We start from the raw sequence: 6,000 nt of genomic DNA, 5'->3' as shown, positions 1-6,000 counted from the left end.
TGAACTAGAGGTTTACTTTAATTGAATTGGTACCTCACCAAAGTGAGGCTTCAAAGAATGGTCTATAGACTCATTAAATGTTCCTCTCCACGGTAATCTTTAGTAAAAGGCGAAAGATTAATACGATGTGAAGAGAAACCAGAGTAATCATTATACTTTCACGCTTTATTTTGAAGAGAAATAGTTTGAACTTTCCAAATGCTTTTGTAAAGACGATAGTGGAATGGTTATGTCTACAAAGATCCAAAAGGGTCATAGTTTTCAATATACAGTGTCATTTTGCTATTGGCTATTTTGAATTTCAGTGAAACCCATTTATTTTCTTTATACTGGTAGAAAGGATACTAATGAATATTTCTATATTTCTTGTCGTGGAAAAGGCAGGGGGAGTTAATTTGACAGTAAAAGGGATGTAATCCACATTCGTTAGATGTTCGAGTTATCGAGATGGATTATAACTACCTATTTATACATCAGGAAAAGATTACTAATTTGGAAAAAAATAACAGGTGTTTTATTCATATAGGAAATCAAAATTTACTTGAAGAAAAAAAATTCCATTTTAGATTAATGCAACGTGTGGATGTTTCAGATGTTTGGGATATCATCTGTCTTCTCCGAGGAGAGCAATGTAGACCTTAAACCTGGCATATGTACTAGCAAACTAGGGTATGTTATACCAAGCTTAGACCATTAACTGTCTTTATTGCGTTTGGTACAATTCCAATAGGTGGTCCACACATGGTTAAGTAAAGATTCAGACATGTTTAGGCTGCCGTTAATGAAATTGAGTCGCAATTATTACTTCCGGATCAGTACCCACAAAAGTAGTCCCAGTCTATATTTAGAGCATTGTTTCCTCTCTCGTTTCGGTAGTGGTACGCAGCTTAGATTTCGGCTTTTGAGGTATAGATTTCAGGAAAATTAAATTGAAAACTCTTTGTAAAATGAGCATCAATGAGTTTCTCTTCCTACTGCTAAAACTGCTTCTCTGTTAGATCCAACTCGCGAAAAAGGCGCATAACATATTCCCATGTTGTTGTTGTGGGAATAACGCCATTTTTCAGCACGTGATAGGCTATACATGGCGGCCAGTATAAATAGTGGCATAAGAAACTGGAGAAAACCTCGGGAAGAGCCACCGACTCACGAGAGGCTAATGGCAACCTTTCTCATATACACACATAGACCGACCCCGAGACCCGAACCACGTGGATCGAGATGAGATGGCAGTGATTGGTAAAGTCGAGCGCTTTAGAACACTCGGCCATCCGGGTTCCCGTTTAATTCCATGTAGTTTAAAATTAGCATTTAAAACCTTAATACTTACGTGTAAATTCTTCATTTCTTTTAAGATATGTCACCTGCTGTGATACATCGCCAGCATTGAAAATTATTTTCTGTCGGAAACGTGTCATGCCGTTTTCATAGATTTGTATGTTTTGAGTTTAAATGAATGCAGCCGGTGTTACTATCCATCAAAAATAATAGTAATACAAAGTTTATGTAAGTAACAACTCAGATTTCGTTAGAGATTTTCAATCACAAATACATAAAAGTAGCTAGAAATACGAGGCCTCCAAAGTTGCATATTAAAACTTGCTGGTACTCTGTGACATGTGAATGGTTTTAAGATTGTTCTTTTTGAATTATTTTTAGGCAGCCATAGTCAAAAAAATTTCCTTAATGTTATTTCGTCTGTTTTGCTTTAATTTGGTTTCGTTAGATGCCTCAAGGAGCAAATCTGAGCAGCTTTGATCATTAATGAAATTGTAAAGCCGATGTAATAAGCCTTTCCCAAAGAATTTATTAATTTCTTAGAATTAGTTCGAAGATGAAATATACCATGGCACATGCTCATAGGTAGAGAAAAAAATAATGAACAGATCACAACAAACAAACAAAAAACCCCAACCATGTTGCCACTTGCACATGGACGTAAGCTTATGGTGCTTTAGGTTCGTTGATATTAGACACACACACACACACACACTGTTTACTCATATTCAGCGTGATGTTGTGAGTTTGACGCCATTTTCCAACAATAACAAGAAAAAAACAACTTGCATCTTTCAAATGCAATTAATATTACAGTACCTTCGGTTCTTTGATTTTCAGTCAAAACACACACACACACACACACACACACACACACACACACTCGTGCATGTATATACACAGGGCGTTTTTACTGCAGACGAGTTTCAAATATACACTTAACAGATCTTAATTTCCAAAACTTTGATACATCTAGTCCACAATCGTTAGATCACGCCTCTTTTTATTAGCGGATTGATTATTCAGATTGGTTTTACTGGGTTTAATGCCATTTTGCAGCACATGATTGGTATATATATGAACGCTAAATTGATACACTTTGGATGACCATATGCAAATATAATACTTGTACATACATTTGCATACATATTCCACGCAAACTAGACCAGCAAGTAGATCATCGCTTCTTTTGTTTTTTTCTGACACTACCGGTAATGTCAGGGGAGAAAAAAGAAGAAAAGGCGGAGATCTACTTGTTGGTCTAAAAAGCAAACGTGCATCTACATACATGTATTTGAATAAGATCACATCAAATGCTAAATTCATAAACATAAGATAATGTTACTTACTTCCAAACACACATGCATACCATATACATGTGAGATAAAGAGGACAAAATAGAAGGTATGATGCGAGAAAGTGACGTGATAACTAACATACTTCTGGTCCAGTAATATTCAGGGAACATAATATTCCTGATAAACTCCATTTGTCAATAAATCGAACAAGGTCAGATCCATAAGGACATAGAACACAATTAATTTTACTCTATGTTCTCTACATTTGTTTCTCAATACTTCTTAAATCCCTAAAAAATGCATAAATATAACTCTTCTGTCACCACCAAAATGAGAGGAAGAAATATTCTAAAAATAGACTTGAACTACATCTATTGGTACTGAACTGGATGTACTAATTGTGACCTGATTCCTGACAGGCCCAATTTGTTATGGCCAATTTTAGTCAAACTTTTATATTTGCATGCCACACCTATTTCAATTTTATACATGAAGTCTTTTTGAATTTTATTACAAACAAGACACGTGACACCTTTCAGAAAGTGTGTAGTGCTGGTGTTCCACAGGGTGCAAGTTTTGGTCCAAGTGCTCTTGAGAAACCAAAACTTAATTTGCTATATCTTCCTTAATTATAAGAATTTTTCAATGCAATGAAAACCTGAATGTACAAGGCCTCTCTGAGAATATGTTTACAATTTGAAATTATTGATAAAGGAAATTTAAATAAACATTTAAATTTTAAAAACTACATTTTATTGAAAATATAAATTTTCCTACAAGTTTTAAAATTCAGTTTGACAAATTTTAGACAGCAAAGTTGACTAATACATGGTATTTAAAACAAATGGTAGCTTAAGTCTGTACAAGTGATATCATTTTTCCCAGGGTTAGTGAAGCAACACAGCTCATAGTGATTTTGGCAGCAAACCGCAATATGCCTGTCCAGATGCATATAGGTGTAGACACTAAAGAAACAGTGACAGGTGCTATGTTCCACATATTGTGTCAGGTACGTAGGCAGTTGTTTGTATAAGTAATAGCGCACTCAGATTTAAAGTTCGGATGGGACCACTACCATGTTGTATAGCAAAAATGCATTCCATTTCAATGTCAATAACTACAAAAGGTGACAATGGGATAGGAAAATACAGTTTCTAGGGAGGCTCTACCTTACTGAAAAATGGTGTTATTCTCTCTCATGAAGACCTAAGCCATGTCTTTGTGGTGCTATATATCAGTGTGGTGATATGAACTAATCATGGTCACTTATGACAGTACACTTCACATGTCCTTATGAAACCTTGCTATCACCACCGGACTACTGGAGAGCTTCCAAACTGATCCAACTCTAACATTTTGTTCCAGATACAATGTTAGACCTGAAAAGATATAACATGTCTCACTTGATTCTAGAAAACAGTAAGATGTAGGTAAATGAATTTAAAATGTGTTCGATATGGTGATTTCAAAATAACATTAAGGTTGCAAGCATGGGAAAAATATTAAACATGACAGACTGACACTCAAAAAGGTGAAGCGATGACCATGTATTAAAGTGATAAATTCATCCTAAAAATATATGGGGTTTCTAGAAGCATATTTAGCCATTTACAGGTTAAATAGCAAATCAGGTAGACTATGTATCATACAGTTTAAGGCAATGTTGGGGCGGTGAGGTTTGATCATTGGTGCAAACATTAGTACATACCAGTATACAGGAAGGTCAATCGACAATGTAATAAATTAAAATATATGACTATAAGCGATCTTATTCATGAGGGAAATAACAATTTTGGATATTGCAGATGAATACAGCAAAATGTGGCCACACAGATCAACTATAGATACCAATAAATCCTATATCGTCAACTAAATGTGAAATTCTGATCCCCAAAACGTGAAAACCAGGATGGACATTTACATATGTGGGACATATACAATGTACTTGTTAAGATCAAATGTGCAAACAAAATTCAAATGATCTGTTTCAACATTTATCATTAAGAGTGTTGGTTACCAATTATTAAACTCAATGATTCAATGGAATCAGATATCAGCTGATGCTACAATACTGCACACTGTCATAGTACTAAATTGAAATATGTTATCATACATAGGCCTACTCATGATGAAAATAACATTTTGGGATATTTTCAGCGCACACAGCCAGAAATGGGCCTTACAGATTCACTATATGTACAATGTCAGCCTATATGATGTACTGAATGTGAACGTTTGATCCCAAACATTCTAAAATATATGAATATTTGTTCATGTGGGATATGTAGCTATCGCAAAATCAGTTGTACAAAGTTAAATTCAAATAATCTGTTTGAATATTTCTTATGCAATCTTTAGAGTGTCAGTTAACAAATATTATTAGTAATTAATAATGCATAAAGCAAGATGGATCATCAGCATTCCCATAACATCATATAGGCCACAATGCTGCACTACACCAATCAATATCGTAACCAAACTGAACAATACAATGGAATGCATTTTGTGTTCAGCTTATATTATTTTGCTGTTTTCTTACATCCAAGGGTAATATACATGGGGAAAGTATATTTTATCCCTTTGAACTGTATTTCATTCTGGGACAGTTTAAAATGATTTAGTAGAGAACTTGACTAGGTTCTAGTATAAAGTTTTCATCTCTGTCCTCTCACTAAATACCCTATAACTATGTTTGTAAAAAATTACTGAAGGCCATACAAGCAGATATGTGTTACTCAGGAAGTGACCCCATGATAAACACATAAATTAACTGCTTGGACCCCTAATAATTACTTTGAATGACCAATACAAATTGGAATTTTGTCTTCGTGTATTTTAAATGATGGTCTCATTTTGACTTACAAAGATATTTTCTCTGACAAAATTTGACAAATATCCAACATTGGAACTTATATATGGTGTAGGAATATTTACATGCTGATATCATTTAATATCATTTCAACAAATATTATATATTTTGGAGTAAATGTTTTAATTTTTTATACTTCTTTTTAAATTTCATTTAAATTTTTCAAAATAAAACTTAACTTTTTATTTCTAATTTCATTCTACTGTTTTTCAAAGTCAATATACATAACATATTGAAATTTCATGTGTCGTTCATTAATAATAAAGATTTAATACCAGTTTAATCTTTACTCAAATACTGCACTGACAGGACATAGCACAATTAATTTTGTTATATGTTCTCTACATTTGGTTCTCGAGACTGACATTTCCACTGTGTGACAATCAGTACAAATCATATGTTAATCTAAAAATACCTTCACGGTGAAGTTCTTGCCAAAGGTTTTTTTGAGAGGCTGGACTGTCAACAGAGCAGTATGTAAACAGAACACATATTTCACTTCCGGATCATCACCATGGCCTTATTACTGACTATGCACTATCGCCGAAATACACA

General features: G+C 34.0%; 1 non-coding gene across 1 annotated transcript; it reads right to left on the bottom strand.

Annotated features, from left to right (window-relative positions):
* Positions 1-31: 31 nt before the first annotated feature.
* LOC149777062 (U5 spliceosomal RNA) lies at positions 32-147 on the bottom strand. The gene has a single exon (XR_016416337.1). It is a non-coding gene; the product is annotated as a U5 spliceosomal RNA (small nuclear RNA).
* Between the last annotated feature and the right edge of the window lie 5,853 nt (positions 148-6,000).

Source organism: Sinohyriopsis cumingii, chromosome 18 (genome assembly GCF_028554795.1).
Source record: "Sinohyriopsis cumingii isolate HCF-2022 chromosome 18, ASM2855479v2, whole genome shotgun sequence".
Classification (NCBI taxonomy): domain Eukaryota; kingdom Metazoa; phylum Mollusca; class Bivalvia; order Unionida; family Unionidae; genus Sinohyriopsis; species Sinohyriopsis cumingii.
This window is presented reverse-complemented; position numbering and strand designations above follow the sequence as displayed.